This window comes from Anomaloglossus baeobatrachus, chromosome 4, assembly GCF_048569485.1.
Source record: "Anomaloglossus baeobatrachus isolate aAnoBae1 chromosome 4, aAnoBae1.hap1, whole genome shotgun sequence".
Classification (NCBI taxonomy): Eukaryota; Metazoa; Chordata; class Amphibia; order Anura; family Aromobatidae; genus Anomaloglossus; species Anomaloglossus baeobatrachus.
The window spans coordinates 43568279-43589917 of record NC_134356.1 but is presented as its reverse complement, the minus strand read 5'-3'; the positions used below and the strand labels follow the sequence as shown (position 1 = coordinate 43589917).

Sequence of the window (21639 nt, the reverse complement as noted above, 5' to 3'; positions counted from 1 at the left end):
CCCCAAAGTATGATGTTTCCACTCCCATGCTGCACGGTTGGGACAGTGTTCTTGGGGTGAGTAGCGATCATGCCAAAAAGTTCTATTTTGGTTTCATCTGACCACATGATCTTCTCCCATGCCTCCTCTGGATCATCCAGATGGTCATTGATGAACTTCAAATGAGCCTGGACATGTGCTGGCTTGAGCATAGGGACCTTCTCTGTCCTGCAGGATTTTAATCCATGACTGCCTAGTCTGTTAGTAACAGTAATCGTTGACACTGTGGTCCCAGCTCTCTTCAGGGCATTGACCAGGTCCTCCAGTGTAGTTCTGGGCTGATTCCTGACCTTTCGCAGAATTATCCTTACTTAATGAGGGGAGATCTTGCATGGAGCCTCAGACTGAGTGAGACCGACAGTCATCTTGTGTTTCTTGCATATTCTAATCGTTGTGCCAACAGTTGTTGCCTTCTCACCAAGCTGCTTGCCTATTATCCTGTAGCTCATCCCAGCCTTGTGTAGGTCTACAATCTTTTTCCCTGGTGTCCTTAAACAGCTTTTTGGTCTTGCCCATAATGGAGAGATTGGAGTGTGATTGATTGATTGTGTGGACAGGTAACAAGTTCAAAAAATGTGCAATTAATACAGGTAATGAGTGCAGAGTAGGAGAAAAAATAACATCTGTGAGAGCAGAATTCTTGCTGGTTGGTCGATGATCAAATACTTCTTGCATGCAATAAAATGCAAATTAATTATTTAAAAATCATACAATGTGATTTTCTGAAATTTTATTTTATTCTGTCTGTCTTAGTTGAAGTCCCCCTATGATAAAAATTACAGACCTTTCCATTCTTTGTAGGTAGGAAATGTTGCTAAATCAGCAGTGTATTAAATATTTATTTTCCCCACTGTACATATATCACATAGAAGACAGTGCGACATTTCTGTTTATATAAAATATTTATAAATAAATATTTTAAAAAATAGATAAATACATATTTGCATATATATATATATATATATATATATATATATACTGCATATATATATATATATATATATATATATATATTTTATTTATTTACATATATACCGTATGTATATATATATATATATATATATATATATATATATATATATATATATATATATATTTATATATATATATACACACACATAAAAAATAGACTAATATAAATGCGCATAGAAAAAAAAACCATAAACAATATAATTTAGAGCACTGAATACAATGCAGCCAGGGATGAATGAAATGGGAATTGAAGGCACGGCTGAAGTACAATTGAAGTGCGGAGTGTGGAAATGGCGCTATGGTGCTTAAACAAAAGAGGTCATTTAGAGGTGATAGAGACGGTTAACTCCGTTCTCATGTCACATAACAAATGCTGCACGTCTGCAGAGGCTGACACGTATGCAGAGGAGAGGTGCTGACATCGGACGGACGCATATAGGTCAACGTCACCGAAACCAATAAACACACCGTAAAAGTAAATGAACCTCCCGTAAGCGTAAAACTGGGACCCAAAGAGAGCAACGGGTGATTAGCGTTGCTCGTTTAGAATCGCAATGAAACAAACTAATTACTGCGCGCTCGTTAGTCGGTGACAATGAGCGATTGGCTACTATGTATTGAGGGAGATGATTAACATCGACTGTGAAATAATCCCTCCAAAATAAGAGCAAAAAAATCACCAGCGTCAGCAGCTCTCACGCTACTATCGGCTTTGCTGTTGTGAAGCTTCTTTTGTTAGTGCGCGACAATGGGGAAAACACTCACTTCAAGGTCATTTTTCCAAAGATGCGATGATAGGATCACTAGATCAGGAGCCGATTTGCGGCTCGGGGGTTTCATTCGTTGCTCCGAGCAGCTATGACCTGTTTCCAAGTGCACTTGTCACCCACCCTCATTTACAAAAAGTCAGGCCAATATCCATGAGAATGCAACCTAAAAATAGTGACAGCAACTAAATTATGATTTATGTTATTGCCTCAATAGAGCGTAAAGGAACGGAGAGAAATTATTCCGGTTTGTGTGCCAAAAGAAACCTCATATGCACATCACTAGAGATGTGCAGGTCTCTAACCCTAAAGGCCCTGTCACACACAGAGATAAATCTTTGGCAGATCTGTGGTTGCAGTGAAATTGTGGTCAATCAGTGCCAGGTTTGTGGCTGTGGACAAATGGAACAATATGTCCATGATTTCACTGCAACCACAGATCTGCCAAAGATTTATCTCTGTGTGTGACGGGGCCTTAACAGTGTCATGGTTCTGATTTGTGGTGCTCGGCTCTCCTGCATAGCCGATGCTCTGTTGTTGTATTGAACTCTGGTGGACGGGTTGTTTCCCGACCTCAGGTCCTACATTGGTCCTGGGAGGGGCCTGTTCACAGGCGCCTCGTTCCGGGTGATTGCTCTGCTTCAATAGGGAGCAACGTCACCCGGAATGCCGCCAGTCATAGTTCCTTTTCTTCAGTTAGTTCTTCTGGCTCCCATAAGTGAAGTGTTCTGATCTTGTCCCTTGACCCTGTTCCCTAGTTACCTTTCTCCGCCTGTGTCCCTGACTCTGACATGACTTCCTGTCTTCTGACCCTCGGCTCATACCCTAACCTTGTTTCTCCCTGTGTTTCATATGTGGCTTACTGGCTCCTGGCCCCTGCCTCATATCCTGACCTTGGCTCCGCTTTCTCACTGTGTTCCATAGGTGACTTCCTGGCTCCTGACCCCGGCTCGTACTCTGACCTAGGCTTTGCTTTCTCCTTGTGTTCCATACGTGACTTCCAGGTTCCTGATCCCGACTCGTACCCTGACCTCGGCTCTGGTTTCTCCCTGTGTTTCATATGTGACTTCCTGGCTCCTGACTCTGGCTCATACCCTGACCTTAGCTCCACTTTCTCCCTTGTTCAATACGTGACCTCCTGGCTCCTGAGTCCTGACCTCCAGCTGGTTCCCTGACCACGTCTCCACCAGCTCACAGTTTCCTGTCGTGTCCTCCCGCTTTCTGACCCTGGCTAATTTGACTACTCCTCTACTAGTGGTAGGTAGTGACACCTAGTGATAGAGCATCACAACAGACTACCTTCTGTGGACAATTCCTTGCAGTTTGTGGCAGAAATCTGGGGTAAAACTGAAATCTCAAAAAATTGCAAAAATTGTGACTTTTGCAATTTTTTTTCCTACTCTAGCTTTGCCATCTTTTAGAAAGAGAGGTCAACCATGGTCATCAAATTCATAGGAATGAATTATGACATAGTGCCCTATTCGTTATTGCATTTGTGCTTTTTTTGTCTAGTATTTTGCCCCTTATTGATCAAAATGATGACGCCAGAATAGAGTAAAATTTGTGGCAATAACGCATGAAGGCACACTCCACTTTTCAGATGAACCTGGTTAACCCCAGCATGCCCCTTCATCAACAATGCTGATCTTGGCTAATCAGAACCGTCGTCTTTTTCAATTGCGCCTTATTCTTCTTTTCATTTCTGCCTTTTTAATTTTATACATATACACCAATTTTTTTTTGTTTTTTTTTATGTTCGCTATTGTGGGCAACGTTTGACGGCTTTCAGATGTTTTTGGCGGATTCATTAATTTCAAATTTTAAAAAGTGATTTTATGTTTGTCTGGTATTTGGGTATAAATTTTGTTACAGTTTAGCACAGGGTCGGGGAACCTACAGCCTGTGGGCAGTTAACGACCAGTGATTTTATTTTCTTTGGTCCATGGGCAAATTTCTGAGGACCGCAGTTTTAGGGCCGTTTGCCCTTTTTTGCCGGCAGTAGGCGGAATAAGTGCGCTCTGCCCTACTGTCCCTATGAAGAAGGCAGTCATTGCATTCGCTTATGTGATACATATATACAGCAGCCTGTGTATCCTTTGTGATATCTATAGACCTGTCTATACACCAGCCCCATCGTCTCATATGTGATGTTTATATACCAGTCTCATATGTGATATGTATATACCAGTCCCAGTGTCTCCTATGTGATGTATATACTCCACTCCCAGTGTCTCCTATATGATGTATGTACATTAGCCCCAGTGTCTCCTATGTGATATATGTACATCAGTCCCAGTGTCTCCTATGTAATGTTTATACACAAGTCCCTGTGTATGCTATGTGATGTATGCACACCAGCCCCAGTGTCTCCTATGTGATGTATATACACCATCACCAGTGTCTCCTATGTGGTGTTTATACACCAGTCTCAGTGTCTCCTGTGTGATGTAAATACGCCAGTCACAGTGTATCCTATGTGTTGTAAATACAACAGTCCCTGTGTATACTATGTGATATATATTCACCAGTCACAGTGTCTACTATGTGATGTCAGTTCAGCAGAGTCTCAGTGTATTCTTTGTGATGGATACAGATGCCTCAATATATCCTATATGATGGATACAGCAGTCTCAGTGTATACTATGTGATGTCTATGTACCAGTCTAATTGTATACTATGTAATGTTTATGCATCAGTCCCAGTGTTCCCTATTTGGTGTACATCGGTCAGTCCCAATGCAACCTATGTGATGTATATTCAACAGTCCCAGTGTCTCCTATGCGATGTTTATACAGCTGTCTGAGTATCTCCTATATGATGTATATACAGCAGTCTCAGTGTCTTCTATGTAATGTTTATATAGCAGTCTCAGTATATCCTATGTGATGTATACAGCAGTCCCAGTATCTCCTATGTGATATATATATACTGCAGACTTCCCACCGCTTGAGTTCTATTAATGTAATGTGAGCAGTGATAAATTTCCCCCTTTGAGGAGACCTGTAGTGTACCATACATCTAGGTATGAACAACTTTCGGCTGCAATCAATTGTACATAAACCTTAAGAGCAGTCTCAGTGTCTCCTTTGGAATGTTTATACAGCAGTCTCAGTGTCTCCTTTGGAATGTTTATACAGCAGTCTCAGTGTCTCCTACGGAATGTTTATACAGCAGTCTCAGTGTCTCCTACGGAATGTTTATACAGCAGTCTCAGTGTCTCCTTTGGAATGTTTATACAGCAGTCTCAGTGTCTCCTTTGGAATGTTTATACAGCAGTCTCAGTGTCTCCTATAGAATGTTTATACAGCAGTCTCAGTGTCTCCTTTGGAATGTTTATACAGCAGTCTCAGTGTCTCCTATGGAATGTTTATACAGCAGTCTCAGTGTCTCCTTTGGAATGTTTATACAGCAGTCTCAGTGTCTCCTTTGGAATGTTTATACAGCAGTCTCAGTGTCTCCTTTGGAATGTTTATACAGCAGTCTCAGTGTCTCCTATAGAATGTTTATACAGCAGTCTCAGCGTCTCCTTTGGAATGTTTATACAGCAGTCTCAGTGTCTTCTTTGGAATGTTTATACAGCAGTCTCAGTTTCTCCTATATAAGAAGCAGCTCCAGCCACCACATTAGGGGGAGTTAATTAAATGTTTACCCAAATTTAGAAGGATAAATTTTAAGTTGACAATCCTATATGGCCGCCGAATAAGGATAGAAATATCTAAATGGCCCTTGGCAGAAAAAAGGATACACACCCTGGATTTAGAGAAGCATGCGAATGTTAGCGCTAAACAGACACAAAAAGGCTTAAAGCCAAAAATAAAGAGCATGTTTGATTTTGTGCAAGAATCTTGAACAACTTGTGCCATTTTGAACCAAACTTGTCAACGAATACAACAAGACCAAAAGAAAAGGGACTTAACAACCCTCCCGCGCCCCCCTACAAATGAGGAGTAGGGTCCCTAATTCCATTCCATGACTGGATTATTTTTCTTACATTGCTGGATAGCAACTAAAAGAAGTGCCAAGTTGATGGAGAGGAACATGTCTCCTCGTGAATGTGGGGCCTCTTCTCTTAGGGCACCCAGGACCAATGCCAGTCAGTCTTCAAAATTGGGGGTCTATATTTTGTTAAAAAAAGGTAATATATCTTTGTTGCCCATAGCAACCAATCACAGAGCAGCTTTGATTTCATAAACTGCTCTGGAAAAATGAAAGCTGCACTCTGATTGGTTGCTATGGGACGTATTTATCAAAACTGATCTAAGAGTGACTTGTGCCAAGTGCATGGCCTACACGAATGGTATATGACACAAAGAACACTAAAGAAGTCATACACCATTACCTCAGGTATAACACAATGGGACATGTTGATTAAAACGGCCATGTTTATTGACCATATCAACCAATCACAGTGCATCTTTCATTTAATAAACTGCTGTGGAGAAAAGAAAGCTGCACTGTGATTGGTTGCTATGGGACAGATTTATCAAAACCGAGTGACTTCTGCCAAGCGCATGGCCTAAGAGAACAGTATATGACACAAAGAACACTAAAGAGGTCATACACCATCACCTCAGGCCGTGAACTAGGTATAACACTATGGGACATATTGATTTAAACGGCCATCTTTATTGATCATAGCAACCAATCACAGAACAGCTTTCATTTCATAAACTGCTCTGGGGAAAAGTAAGCTGCACTCTGATTGGTTGCTATGGGACAAATTTATCAAAACTGAGTGACTTGTGCCAAGCGCATGGCCTAAGAGAGCGGTACATGGCACAAAGCACACTAAAGAAGTCATACACCTTCACCTCAGGTCGTGAACTAGGTATAACAAACACAATGGGACATAGTGATTAAAACGAATACTGCTGCCATCTTTATTGCCCATAGTAACCAATCAGGGTGGAGCTTTCATTTCATAAACTGCTCTGGAGAAAAGAAAGCTGCACTCTGATTGGTTGCTATCGGCTAGATTTCTCAAAACTGATCTAACAGTGATACTGTCAACTTTGATGTGGTCTGTGGTCATAAATGAGCTGAGATGAGCTCAGAAACAAACGGATAAGGACTGCAGACTCCCCGTCAGACTGTCAACAGTGATAGTATCAACTTTGATGTGGTCTGTGGTCATATATGAGCTGAGATGAGCTCAGAAACAAACAGATAAGACTCATTCTACATACAGCAATTGATAGTGCAAGATGGAAGCTATAGAGGCAAACAGTGCAAAAAATGTTAATGATACCCAATTGGAAAAATTATTTTTAGCTATAACAAAAAAAAATGTATCTAGAAAGTTTCCCACTGAACTAGCTAATTATAGGGAACAAAACAGCGCCCCTCTTGTGCATAGGATGTGTCAGATATTGCAGCTGATCACCATTCTAGTGAATAGGCCTGAGCTGTAACACCAAACCTATAGAACCAAATAAACCAATATGCAGATTCTTTTTTTTACAACCCCTTCAAGATGGTTTGGGATGTAGGTCATATTAGTATTTATATATATAGTTCCTCCGAGGTCACAGCGGCATGACCCTTCGACTTCAGCTTGACGGATGACACATAATGCAAGGGGGACTTTGTCCATGGCTTTACACCCCATAATCACTGTCATAGACCCACAAGCTAATACACACAGAAAACAGTCTTGTTATCCAATTGTATGTAAGGCTGTGATATATATATATATTTTTATATATATATATATATATATATATATATATATATATATACAGTTAGGTCCAGAAATATTTGGACAGTGACACAATTTTCGCGAGTTGGGCTCTGCATGCCACCACATTGGATTTGAAATGAAACCTCTACAACAGAATTCAAGTGCAGATTGTAACATTTAATTTGAAGGTTTGAACAAAAATATCTGATAGAAATTGTAGGAATTGTACACATTTCTTTACAAACACTCCACATTTTAGGAGGTCAAAAGTAATTGGACAAATAAACCAAACCCAAACAAAATATTTTTATTTTCAATATTTTGTTGCGAATCCTTTGGAGGCAATCACTGCCTTAAGTCTGGAACCCATGGACATCACCAAACGCTGGGTTTCCTCCTTCTTAATGCTTTGCCAGGCCTTTACAGCCGCAGCCTTCAGGTCTTGCTTGTTTGTGGGTCTTTCCGTCTTAAGTCTGGATTTGAGCAAGTGAAATGCATGCTCAATTGGGTTAAGATCTGGTGATTGACTTGGCCATAGCAGAATGTTCCACTTTTTTGCACTCATGAACTCCTGGGTAGCTTTGGCTGTATGCTTGGGGTCATTGTCCATCTGTACTATGAAGCGCCGTCCGATCAACTTTGCGGCATTTGGCTGAATCTGGGCTGAAAGTATATCCCGGTACACTTCAGAATTCATCCGGCTACTCTTGTCTGCTGTTATGTCATCAATAAACACAAGTGACCCAGTGCCATTGAAAGCCATGCATGCCCATGCCATCACGTTGCCTCCACCATGTTTTACAGAGGATGTGGTGTGCCTTGGATCATGTGCCGTTCCCTTTCTTCTCCAAACTTTTTTCTTCCCATCATTCTGGTACAGGTTGATCTTTGTCTCATCTGTCCATAGAATACTTTTCCAGAACTGAGCTGGCTTCATGAGGTGTTTTTCAGCAAATTTAACTCTGGCCTGTCTATTTTTGGAATTGATGAATGGTTTGCATCTAGATGTGAACCCTTTGTATTTACTTTCATGGAGTCTTCTCTTTACTGTTGACTTAGAGACAGATACACCTACTTCACTGAGAGTGTTCTGGACTTCAGTTGATGTTGTGAACGGGTTCTTCTTCACCAAAGAAAGTATGCGGCGATCATCCACCACTGTTGTCATCCGTGGACGCCCAGGCCTTTTTGAGTTCCCAAGCTCACCAGTCAATTCCTTTTTTCTCAGAATGTACCCGACTGTTGATGTTGCTACTCCAAGCATGTCTGCTATCTCTCTGATGGATTTTTTCTTTTTTTCAGCCTCAGGATGTTCTGCTTCACCTCAATTGAGAGTTCCTTAGACCGCATGTTGTCTGGTCACAGCAACAGCTTCCAAATGCAAAACCACACACCTGTAATCAACCCCAGACCTTTTAACTACTTCATTGATTACAGGTTAATGAGGGAGACGCCTTCAGAGTTAATTGCAGCCCTTAGAGTCCCTTGTCCAATTACTTTTGGTCCCTTGAAAAAGAGGAGGCTATGCATTACAGAGCTATGATTCCTAAACCCTTTCTCCGATTTGGATGTGAAAACTCTCATATTGCAGCTGGGAGTGTGCACTTTCAGCCCATATTATATATATAATTGTATTTCTGAACATGTTTTTGTAAACAGCTAAAATAACAAAACTTGTGTCACTGTCCAAATATTTCTGGACCTAACTGTATATATCATGAGCTTTACAGCCGGCACTGTGTCGTTAGCACTTTTATAGATTGACCAACTACTAAGGAAAACTGGAGTCTTTCATTGGACTTACTCATAATGGAGTCATTCACACCACAATAAGGAACATTTGCAGCCTGCGCCTGTTATTGTACGAGGTGAAGGTTTGGGTAGCTTGCCAATAGCAGCCAGCAGGGGGCACCACTCCACCTCCATGCTATTGTGCAATATAATTATACCACTGGCAGACATAGATAGGAAAGGTCCCTGTGCCTGAACAATATATGGGTCCATTGCAGCCCAAGAGCACATAAAAATGCAAAATTGCGCCTGCTTTGGAGCCAAAAATGGCCGTCTTTCCTCTTGAGCCCCTGGTTGCACCAATGATATGTCCGCCTCTGATTTATACCCACCGCTAACTACACTTTGAAGTGCAAGGACGGTGACAGCAAGTCCATAGTACTGGGGTGTGGACTTCTTCCAGGCTTTACTTTTAGGCATTTGGGTCTGAAAGGGAACCTGTCAGCATGTTTTTACGTATGGCACAATAGGACCTTGTCCCCCAATAAAAATGTCACCTTTTTTTATAGAGATCTGATGTGTTAATCATGAGAAATTTACAAAAGAATCCATATGCAAATCAGATTGGAAGTGCACTGGGGGCGGGTCTATGCACTTGACTTGCACTGACAGTGCACTTCCAGTTTGATACGCATATGGCCTCTACTATGGGTTTTTCATGACTGTCATATCGAATCTCTAAAAAAAAAGGTTATTTTTAGTGGAGGACAGGTTAATATAAAGCCATGCCACTATTTCCAAATGTGCTGACGTGTTCACCTTTAATGGGGCAGCGCTGCACCCAACATGTTCTCTTTAATGGGGCTGTGCTGTACCCGACATGTTCTCTTTAATGGGGCTGTGCCGCACCCGACATGTTCCGTTTAATGGAGCAGTGCTACACCAGACATTTCCCCTTTAATGGGGCAGTGCTGCGTCAGACATTTTCCCTTTAATGGAGCAGTGCTGCACCAGACATTTCCCCTTTAATGGGGCAGTGCTGCGTCAGACATTTTCCCTTTAATGGAGCAGTGCTGCACCAGACATTTCCCCTTTAATGGGGCAGTGCTGCGTCAGACATTTTCCCTTTAATGGAGCAGTGCTGCACCAGACATTTCCCCTTTAATGGTGCATGCTGCGCCTGACATGTTCCCTTTAATGAGAGTGCTGCACCAGACATTTCTCCTTTAATGGAGCAATGCTGCACCTTACATGTTTCCCTTTAGTGAGGCATTGCTGCACCTGACATGTCCCTTTAATAGGGCTGTGCTGCACCTGACATGTTTCCTTTAATGGAGCAGTGCTACACCAGACAAGTTCCCTTTAACGAGGCAGTGCTGCACCTGACATGTCCCTTTAATAGGGCTGTGCTGCACCTGACATGTTTCCTTTAATGGAGCAGTGCTACACCAGACAAGTTCCCTTTAACGAGGCAGTACCGCACCTGACATGTTCCCTTTAATGGGGCAGTGCTGCACCTGACATGTTCCTTTTAATGAGGCAGTGCTGCGCCTGACATGTTCCCTTTAATGGGGCAGCGCTGCACCTGACATGTCCCTTTAATGAGGCAGTGCCGCACCTGACATTTCCCTTTAATGGGGCAGTGCCGCACCTGACATGTCCCTTTAATGGGGCAGTGCCGCACCTGACATGTACCTTTAATGGGGCAGTGCTGCTCCTTACATGTACCTTTAATGGAGCAGTGCTGCTCCTTACATGTCCCTTTAAAGAGTCAGTGCCGCACCTGACATGTCTCTTTAATGGGACAGTGCCGCACCTGACATGTCCCTTTAATGGGGCAGTGCCGCACCTGACATGTACCTTTAATGGGGCAGTGCTGCTCCTTACATGTCCCTTTAATGGGGCAGTGCTGCACTCTGACATGTATCTTTAATGGGGCTGTGCTGCACCTTACATGTCCCTTTAATAGGGCAGTGCGGCACCTGATATGTCCCTTTAATGGGGCAGTGCTGCACCTGACATGTACCTTTAATGGAGCAATGCTGCACCTGACATGTTCCCTTTAATGGGGCAGTGCTGCACCTGACATGTTCCCTTTAATGGGGCAGTGCTGCACCTGACATGTTCCCTTTAATGAGGCATTGCTGCACCTGACATGTCCCTTTAATGGGGCCATGCTCCACCTGACATGTCCCCATAATGAGGCAGTCCTGCACTTTTTTGCACACCTGATCACTGGGAGAAAACAGACACTAAACTAGTGCTGCACCCCTTCATTCTTGGACATGGTAAGGTTCCTAGAAGTTAAGTCTTAACTGATGCCTTAACAGTATGGTATCACTTTAAAAGATACGAATACCCCTTTAATTTATACGGGTTGTCAATCTTTGAAGACAATTTTTTTTCTCTTGCTTAAATGCATGTAATTGGGACATAAAATCATTTTTGCAATTTTCATTACATTTTGGCTCCCTCTGTCTCCTGCATTCTCCGTTTTCTGCGGGATGCAGAATGAGTAAACTGAGAATCAGTCAGTCAGCTCACTATAATGGTCTGATATGACTTTTCTGTCTTTTTTTCTGAACTCCTCTCATCTGATTTATGACCATAGGCATCAAAGTTGAATGTGCAGGTAACAAACAATTTATAAAAGCAAATGATGAAAATGTTTTTAATGAAACCCAATTCCAAAATTGATTTTGAGCACCAAATCCATACATCTAAGACAAAAAAAATGTCCTCAACAAAGGTGGACGACCCCTTTAAGTTAATTTTATCCAAACAAACCTTTTTCTTACAATGGTGCTTCAACGATAAAGTGTTTCATACACTTTGGCTGGGTTTACACAAATGTATGTTCCCTATCCGAAAAAAAAGGTCCAATTTTGCTAATCAGACTCTGATCCGAATTTGATCAGAGTGGGATCTATTTTTTTTTGGAGATGGAGTATAAAAAAAGGTTTCTCCATCTTCTTCATTCTGTCAGTCCGGGAAAATCGGACCACACTTGGATCTGATTTTTTTCATGGACCCAAAGCCTTGAATGGTTGAATGTCATCCGATTCTCGGAGGAAAAAAGTACACGCTGCAATTTATTTTCTCGGACCACTCTGGGGAAAAAATTGGACATCTGCACTGCCCTATTGAATAACATTGGTTCGACTGTGATATGATGTTATGACAGATGGCATTCTGCTCGAAAATATGGTCACCTGTACTGCCCCATTGAATACCATTGGTCCGAGTGCAATCCAATTTTTTAACAGGTGGCACTCAGACCGAAAATATGGTCATCTGCACTAGCCCACAGAATGAGGAGCAGAGTTCATGGCCAAGACGCCCCATGCTTCTTCTGACCGGTGTTCGGTGGGGGGCGCCCACATCAAGTTAACCATTATCCCCCATTGTCCACAGAACTACTTCCTTTAAGAAATTAAAAAATAACTTGTTGGCTCAGTGGTTACCAATATTCCCATATCGCTCCCAAGTCCTAACTTTCAACCCAACCTGGGATAACATCTCTGCGGAGTTTGTACGATCCCTAATATTCCCCAGTTTCCAGTCCAAAACGCGTCGTGTTGCTTGCCCTCTACTTATTCCATGGACTTCCATTGGATTTTTGTTATTCTATGGACTAATTTTAATGTTTATAGAGTTGGGTGAATAGTAAATATTTGTGTTCGGAATGTTCGTAACGAATGCCAAAGTTCTATTCTGGTATATTTATATATACAGTTGAACTAATAGTAAAAATTTGTGTTTGGAATGTTCGTAACCAATCCCAAAGTTCTGTTCTGGTATGTTTATAAATAGAGTGGAACTAATAGTAAATATGTGTGCTCGGAATGTTCGCAACGAATCCCAAAAGTTCTGTTCCAGTATGTTTATATATATAGAGTTGAACTAATAGTAAATATTTATGATCGGAATGTTCGCATCAAATCCTAAAGTTCTGTTCCGGTATGTTTATAAACAGAGTGGAAGTAATAGTAAATATTTGTGATCGGAATGTTTGTAACCAATCCCAAAGTTCTGTTCTGGTATGTTTATAAATAAAGTTGAACTAATAGTTAATATTTGTGTTCGGAATGTTCGCAACGAATACCAAAGTTCTGTTCCAGTATGTTTAGAAATAGAGTGGAAGTAATAGTAAATGTTTGTGATCAGAATGTTCGCAACGAATCCCAAAGTTCTGTGCCGGTATGTTTATAAATAGAGTTGGGTGATTAGTAAATATTTGTGTTCGGAATGTTCGCAACAAATCCCAAAGTTCTGTTCCGGTATGTTTATAGAGTTGAACTAATAGTAAATATTTGTGTTTGGAATGTTTGTAATGAATCCCAAAGTTCTAATAGAGTTGAACTAATAGTAAATATTTGTGATCGGAATGTTCGCAACGAATCCCAAAGTTCTGTTCCGGTATATTTATATAGAGAGTTGAACTAATAGTAAATATTTGTGTTCGGAATGTTCGTAACGAATCGCAAAGTTCTATTCCGGTATGTTTATAGAGTAAAACTAATAGTAAAATATTTGTGATCGGAATGTTCGCAACGAATCCCAAAGTTCTGTTCCAGTATCTTTATAAATAGAGTGGAACTAATAGTAAATATTCGTGTTCGGAATGTTCGTAACGAATCCCAAAGTTCTGTTCCGGTATGTCTATAGAGTTAAACTAATAGTAAATATTTGTGTTCAGAATGTTCGCAACGAATCCCAAAGTTCTATTCTGGTATGTTTATAAAGAGAGTGGAACTAATAGTAAATATTTGTGTTCGGAATGTTTGTAACGAATCCCAAAGTTCTATTCTGGTATATTTATATATAGAGTTGAACTAATAGTAACTATTTGTGTTCGGAATGTTCGTAACGAATCGCAAAGTTCTGTTCCGGTATCTATATAAATAGAGTGGAACTAATAGTAAATATTCGTATTCGGAATGTTTGTAACGAATCCCAAAGCTCTATTCCAGTATGTTTATAAAGAGAGTTGAACTAATAGTAAATATTTGTGATCGGAATGTTCGCAACGAATCTCAAAGTTCTATTAGAGTTGAATTAATAGTAAAATATTTGTGATCGGAATGTTCAGAACAATCCCAAAGTTCTATTCCGGTATGTGTATAAAGAGAGTTGAACTAATAGTAAATATTTGTGATCGGAATGTTCGCAACGAATCTCAAAGTTCTATTAGAGTTGAATTAATAGTAAAATATTTGTGATCGGAATGTTCAGAACAATCCCAAAGTTCTATTCCGGTATGTTTATAAAGAGAGTGGAACTAATAGTAAATATTTGTGATCGGAATGTTCGTAACGAATCGCAAAGTTCTATTCCGGTATTCGTCATCAATAACGAACCTAATGCAAGTCAGTGGGGAACCTGGCGATTTTTCTTGCCGTGCCGAATACTGGACTAGTACTCGGTATTCGGTAGGCATTATCCGAACACGAAGAGTTACTATTCGGCTATCCCCAATTAAAAATAGAGATTTTATTTACGTCGGTGTAAATTTTTCAACTTGCTTTTTTTTTTCCTTATTGCCTAATGGATAAAGAAATAAGTAAATCCATATGCAGACAGGCACTGATGTGTAGAATTATATTCTGTGTACGACGCTATGGAACATGTTGGTGCTATAAAAATATATTGTAGCTTGCAGTATTAGCTTTGAGGTTTGTATGTGGACAGGCACTGATGTGTAGCATTATATTCTGTGTACGACGCTATGGAACATGTTGGTGCTATAAAAATATATTGTAGCTTGCAGTATTAGCTTTGAAGTTTGTATGTGGACAGGCACTGATGTGTAGAATTATATTCTGTGTACGACGCTATGGAACATGTTGGTGCTAGAAAAATATCTTGTAGCTTGCAGTATTAGCTTTGAGGTTTGTATGTGGACAGGCACTGATGTGTAGCATTATATTCTGTGTACGACGCTATGGAACATGTTGGTGCTATAAAAATATATTGTAGCTTGCAGTATTAGCTTTGAAGTTTGTATGTGGACAGGCACTGATGTGTAGAATTATATTCTGTGTACGACGCTATGGAACATGTTGGTGCTAGAAAAATATCTTGTAGCTTGCAGTATTAGCTTTGAGGTTTGTATGTGGACAGGCACTGATGTGTAGCATTATATTCTGTGTACGACGCTATGGAACATGTTGGTGCTATAAAAATATATTGTAGCTTGCAGTATTAGCTTTGAGGTTTGTATGTGGACAGGCACTGATGTGTAGAATTATATTCTGTGTACGACGCTATGTAACATGTTGGTGCTATAGAAATATCTTGTAGCTTGCAGTATTAGCTTTGAAGTTTGTATGTGGACAGGCACTGATGTGTAGAATTATATTCTGTGTACGACGCTATGTAACATGTTGGTGCTATAGAAATATCTTGTAGCTTGCAGTATTAGCTTTGAGGTTTGTATGTGGACAGGCACTGATGTGCAGAATTATATTCTGTGTACGACGCTATGTAACATGTTGGTGCTATAGAAATATCTTGTAGCTTGCAGTATTAGCTTTGAGGTTTGTATGTGGACAGGCACTGATGTGTAGCATTATATTCTGTGTACGACGCTATGGAACATGTTGGTGCTATAAAAATATCTTGTAACTTGCAGTATTAGCTTTGAGGTTTGTATGTGGACAGGCACTGATGTGTAGCATTATCTTCTGTGTACGACGCTATGGAACATGTTGGTGCTATAAAAATATCTTGTAGCTTGCAGTATTAGCTTTGAGGTTTGTATGTGGACAGGCACTGATGTGTAGCATTATATTCTGTGTACGACGCTATGGAACATGTTGGTGCTATAAAAATATATTGTAGCTTGCAGTATTAGCTTTGAGGTTTGTATGTGGACAGGCACAGATGTGTAGGATTATATTCTGTGTACGACGCTATGGAACATGTTGGTGCTATAGAAATATCTTGTAGCTTGCAGTATTAGCTTTGAGGTTTGTATGTGGACAGGCACTGATGTGTAGCATTATCTTCTGTGTACGACGCTATGGAACATGTTGGTGCTAGAAAAATATCTTGTAGCTTGCAGTATTAGCTTTGAGGTTTGTATGTGGACAGGCACTGATGTGTAGCATTATATTCTGTGTACGACGCTATGGAACATGTTGGTGCTATAGAAATATCTTGTAGCTTGCAGTATTAGCTTTGAGGTTTGTTTCCAGATCAAAGAATCAAAGTGGGATGTATATTGCACAGCTTATAGCCCTCACAACACTATGGGAACTTTCCAAAGTCCTAAATGAGGCGAATATTAAACCATTGCTGATAATCCAGATGGTGCAAACAGCATCCAAAAAAACTCATTACTGTGACACTCCATCATGAAGCTCTGCTGGTATTTACCTAATGTCTATCTATGTGGATGGATAACTTAATAGGATTTGCAAATAATTGAATATTCTCCATGTTCATATTCATCCCATCTGCACATTAACTCCTCGCTCTATCAGGCCTGAGTCTTAATATATTTGTGATATTCCCTATCATTAAACCCCCAAAAATGAAGCAGTGTCTGAAAAGCCAATGACTGAAAATGAAGTGTGCATTATATTATTTATTAATAGATGGAGGGGGAGGGGAGGGGGATATATCCCCATGCAGATAAGGCCTTCATATCCTACATTACAGTGAACAGATAGATCCCTTTTGGCATTCCCTCTACCCCCCTCCCTCTGTAAAATACACAAGCAAAGTGGATATGATGTTGTAATAGATACAGGCAGATACTACATATCACACACCTACATGTATACAGTATACAGTATATATTCCCATGCTTCTGCAATCAGAGGCATCACATCACATTCTGCATGCAACACCTGCCTGCTGAGCAGATACAGATGTATCATGTCAATGTATCATCAATGCACCCTGACTAATACCCATATCCACCCCACCAAAGTTCATGTGCAGATATGCAGCCCCCCCAGACCCTCAAATTGTTACATTGTTACTTACCACCCCCAAGAGAATGAAAAAATCCAACAGATCGCAGAGGATCCTCACCGACCAGAGACAATCACACAGATTCCAAATATTTACACTATAGAATGCATGTATCAAAATATAGAAAAAAAAGAATACAAAATAGAAGAAAAAAAAGGCTACAAAATTGGCAGATCAGTCAGTGCAGGGCTGGAGACTGCAACACGTGAGCTGGGGTGCCAGTCTCCCCACAGATCCTCATCACCCTGCTGATAGAATAAGGTTACTGAATGATCTCACATGCATGGAAGGAAGAAAAAAAAAAGCATCTATTGCATTATCCCCAGAGCCGTATATGGCAGAGGCTCGTCACACAGCCCAGGCTGCTTGTATGGAGTGTCTCTGCCTGCTCTGTTTCTATGGATATAGGCTGTCAATCAAGCAGTGCGCTTATGCTCCACACAATACGGTAATGGCTGACTGGTATAGAGGATGCAGGCTGAGCAGGGAAGGATGCACAGAGCAGGGTTATGGGGGATGTGGAAGGGCTGGGGAAGGGGGAGCAGAATGTGAAGGTGAGTGGGAGGTGTGCAGGGATTTGTCTGTGTGTGAGGGGGCTGTGGGAGCACAAGGATGCGAGGAGATGGGGGTGCAGTGTGGCATTGGGGAATGCTGGTGAGGGGGATGTGTGCAATGGGCAGATGAGCTGTGCCAGGATCAGAAGACTGGTGCATGCAGGTGAGATGATATGTATGCACTGCTGCTATACACTGACATGATGATGTATATGGTGCTGTACTAGCTATATACAGGTGAGATGATATATATGCACTGCTGGTATACAGTGACATGATGATGCAATGTGTATACAGGTGAGATGATATATATACTGCTATACCGGGTATATACAGGTGAGATGATGTATATACACTGCTGGTATACAATGACATGATGATGTAATGTGTATACAGGTGAGATGATGTATATGGTGCTGTACTGGGTATATGCAGGTGAGATTATGTGTATGATGCTGTACTGGGTATATACAGGTGAGATTATGTATATGATGCTGTACTGGGTATATACAGGTGACGTGATGTATATGGTGCTGTAACAAGTATATACAGGTGAGATAATGTATATGGTGCTGTACTGGGTATATACAGGTGAGATGATGTATATGGTGCTGTACTGGGTATATACAGGTGAGATGATGTATATGGTGCTGTACTGAGTATATACAGGTGAGATGATGTATATGGTGCTGTACTGGGTATATACAGGTGAGATGATGTATATGGTGCTGTACTGGGTATATACAGGTGAGATGATGTATATGATGCTGTACTGGGTATATACAGGTGAGATGATGTATATGGTGCTGTACTGGGTATATACAGGTGAGATGATGTATATGGTGCTGTACTGGGTATATACAGGTGAGATGATGTATATGGTGCTGTACTGGGTATATACAGGTGAGATTATGTATATGGTGCTGTACTGGGTATATACAGGTGAGATGATGTATATGGTGCTGTACTGAATATATACAGGTGAGATGATGTATATGGTGCTGTACTGGGTATATACAGGTGAGATGATGTATATGGTGCTGTACTGAGTATATACAGGTGAGATTATGTATATGGTGCTGTACTGGGTATATACAGGTGAGATTATGTATATGGTGCTGTACTGGGTATATACAGGTGAGATGATGTATATGGTGCTGTACTGAGTATATACAGGTGAGATGATGTATATGGTGCTGTACTGGGTATATACAGGTGAGATTATGTATATGGTGCTGTACTGGGTATATACAGGTGAGATGATTTATATGGTGCTGTACTGGGTATATACAGGTGAGATTATGTATATGGTGCTGTACTGGGTATATACAGGTGAGATGATGTATATGGTGCTGTACTGGGTATATACAGGTGAGATTATGTATATGGTGCTGTACTAGGTATATACAGGTGAGATGATGTATATGGTGCTGTACTGGGTATATACAGGTGAGATGATGTATATGGTGCTGTACTGGGTATATACAGGTGAGATGATGTATATGGTGCTGTACTGTGTATATACAGGTGATATGATGCATATGGTGCTGTACTGGGTATATACAGGTGAGATGATGTATATGGTGCTGTACTGGGTATATACAGGTGAGATGATGTATATGGTGCTGTACTGGGTATATACAGGTGAGATGATGTATATGGTGCTGTACTGGGTATATACAGGTGAGATGATGTATATGGTGCTGTACTGGGTATATACAGGTGAGATGATGTATATGGTGCTGTACTGGGTATATACAGGTGAGATGATTTATATGGTGCTGTACTGGGTATATACAGGTGAGATTATGTATATGGTGCTGTACTGGGTATATACAGGTGAGATGATGTATATGGTGCTGTACTGGGTATATACAGGTGAGATTATGTATATGGTGCTGTACTAGGTATATACAGGTGAGATGATGTATATGGTGCTGTACTGGGTATATATAGGTGAGATGATGTATATGGTGCTGTACTGGGTATATACAGGTGATATGATGCATATGGTGCTGTACTGGGTATATACAGGTGAGATGATGTATATGGTGCTGTACTGTGTATATACAGGTGATATGATGTGTATGGTGCTGTACTGGGTATATACAGGTGATATGATGCATATGGTGCTGTACTGGGTATATACAGGTGATATGATGTATATGGTGCTGTATTGGGTATATACAGGTGAGATGATGTATATGGTGCTGTACTGGATATATACAGGTGAGATGATGTATATGGTGCTGTACTGGGTATATACAGGTGATATGTGTATGGTGCTGTACTGGGTATATACAGGTGATATGATGCATATGGTGCTGTACTGGGTATATACAGGTGAGATGATGTATATGGTGCTGTACTGGGTATATACAGGTGATATGATGCATATGGTGCTGTACTGGGTATATACAGGTGAGATGATGTATATGATGCTGTACTCGGTATATACAGGTGATATATATGATGTGTATGGTGCTGTACTGGGTATATACAGGTGAGATGATGTATATGGTGCTGTACTGGGTATATACAGGTGAGATGATGTATATGGTGCTGTACTGGATATATACAGGTGAGATGATGTATATGGTGCTGTACTGGGTATATACAGGTGAGATGATGTATATGGTGCTGTACTGGGTATATACAGGTGATATGATGCATATGGTGCTGTACTGGGTATATACAGGTGAGATGATGTATATGATGCTGTACTCGGTATATACAGGTGATATATATGATGTGTATGGTGCTGTACTGGGTATATACAGGTGAGATGATGTATATGGTGCTGTACTGGGTATATACAGGTGAGATGATGTATATGGTGCTGTACTGGATATATACAGGTGAGATGATGTATATGGTGCTGTACTGGGTATATACAGGTGAGATGATGTATATGGTGCTGTACTAGGTATATACAGGTGAGATGATATATATGCACTGCTGGTATACACTGACTTAATGATGTAATGTATATGCAGGTGAGATGATGTATATGGTGCTGTACTGAGTATATACAGGTGAGATGATGTATATGGTGCTGTACTGGGTATATACCGGTGAGATGATCTATATGGTGCTGTACTGGGTATATACAGGTGAGATTATGTATATGGTGCTGTACTGGGTATATACAGTGATATGATGAACATGGGGCTGTACTATGTATATACAGGGGAGATGATATATATGCACTGGTGGTATACAGTGGCATGATGATTTAATATGTATACAGGTGAGATGATGTATATGGTGCTGTACTAAGAATATACAGGTGAGATGATATATACCATATGTACTGGTTGTATACAGTTAGATGATTATTTAATACAGGTGAGATGATGTATATGGTGCTGTACTGGGTATATACAGGTGAGATGATGTATATGGTGCTGTACTGTGTATATACAGGTGATATGATGCATATGGTGCTGTACTGGGTATATACAGGTGAGATGATGCATATGGTGCTGTACTGGGTATATACAGGTGAGATGATGTATATGGTGCTGTACTGGATATATATAGGTGAGATGATGTGTATGGTGCTGTACTGTGTATATACAGGTGATATGATGCATATGGTGCTGTACTGGGTATATACAGGTGATATGATGCATATGGTGCTGTACTGGGTATATACAGGTGAGATGATGCATATGGTGCTGTACTGGGTATATACAGGTGAGATGATGTATATGGTGCTGTACTGGATATATATAGGTGAGATGATGTGTATGGTGCTGTACTGTGTATATACAGGTGATATGATGCATATGGTGCTGTACTGGGTATATACAGGTGAGATGATGTATATGGTGCTGTACTGGGTATATACAGGTGACATGGTGTATATGGTGCTGTACTGGGTATATACAGGTGAGATGATGTATATGGT

General features: G+C 40.7%; 1 protein-coding gene across 4 annotated transcripts in view; it reads right to left on the bottom strand.

Moving 5' to 3' along the window:
• The window catches only part of ANKS1B (ankyrin repeat and sterile alpha motif domain containing 1B), a 168271-nt gene extending 150446 nt beyond the window's left edge, over positions 1 to 17825 (bottom strand). The window contains exon 1 of one of the 4 annotated variants that reach the window (XM_075344279.1): positions 17185 to 17825. The gene's annotated coding sequence lies outside the window, so the exon portion shown is untranslated. The remainder of the gene's footprint in view (positions 1 to 17184) is intronic. The other 3 variants (XM_075344280.1, XM_075344281.1, XM_075344282.1) reach the window with 3 other exon arrangements.
• Positions 17826 to 21639: the final 3814 nt, after the last annotated feature.